General features: G+C 40.7%; 1 protein-coding gene across 5 annotated transcripts in view; it reads left to right on the top strand.

Annotated features, from left to right (window-relative positions):
* LOC106884267 (rab effector MyRIP) overlaps positions 1 to 956 on the top strand; it is a 65,231-nt gene that overhangs the window by 496 nt on the left and 63,779 nt on the right. The gene's annotated exons all lie outside the window — the stretch shown is intronic.

Genomic DNA, 956 nt, shown 5'->3' with positions numbered 1-956 from the left:
TGTGTAAGGACTTTCGAGTGAGATTGTTGCCAGTGCCCCTGGACTGGCTCTTGTGCGGGTGGCACGTAAAATACACCATTTTGAGTGTGGCCGTTGCCAGTACTGCTCGACTGGCCTTCGTGCGGGTGGCACGTAAAAGCACCCACTACACTCTCGGAGTGGTTGGCGTTAGGAAGGGCATCCAGCTGTAGAAACTCTACCAGATCAGATTGGAGCTTGGTGTAGCCATCTGGTTTCACCAGTTCTCAGTCAAATTGTCCAACCCATGCTAGCATGGAAAGCGGACGTTAAACGACGATGATGATGATGATGATTTGATGGAAATTTGGTTGCTATTTCTGGAAGGCCCAGCAACTGTGTAGAAGTACTCTGTCGTTGGTTTGCTGTGTGTGTGTACGTGTCGGTATCATTGCAAGTATACATGTATGTGATGTGAGACTTTTACGTGTATATATGTATCTGCGTATCTTGTTTGTATGCATAAGTATGTGTGCTGTTTATATATATGTCAATGCTGTTATGTGTGGACGTGTCAGGCATATGTGTTTACATAGAATGGTATCATCTAAATTCGACCAGTTTTAGTTGTTCGATGAAGTAAAAACTGAACGCTTAATGGCTCCTTTCTGCATCAACCATAAGACAGTTTGGTTTTTATAAGGGAAGTAACTCTTAGATAACACCGGTTAGTCGAATGGCAGTTATCAAACTTTATATATATATATAGCAATAAGAAAATGGAGGAGAATATGCGGTATCCATCGACTTGCAGACAGTGTATTCCATTGAATTAATTTATTTATTTTGTAACTAAAATGACAGCAGCACAGAATTTTGTCAGTGAACAGGTCGCGGTCTGAAAGCGACTAAAATATTTTGACAAATTAAATTTAAATGTTGAATTGAATCTAACGGCTTTTGTGTGTTATTTTAAATGGCTTACAAACACCTCCCAC

Source organism: Octopus bimaculoides, chromosome 10 (assembly GCF_001194135.2).
Source record: "Octopus bimaculoides isolate UCB-OBI-ISO-001 chromosome 10, ASM119413v2, whole genome shotgun sequence".
NCBI classification, from domain to species: domain Eukaryota; kingdom Metazoa; phylum Mollusca; class Cephalopoda; order Octopoda; family Octopodidae; genus Octopus; species Octopus bimaculoides.
This window is presented reverse-complemented; position numbering and strand designations above follow the sequence as displayed.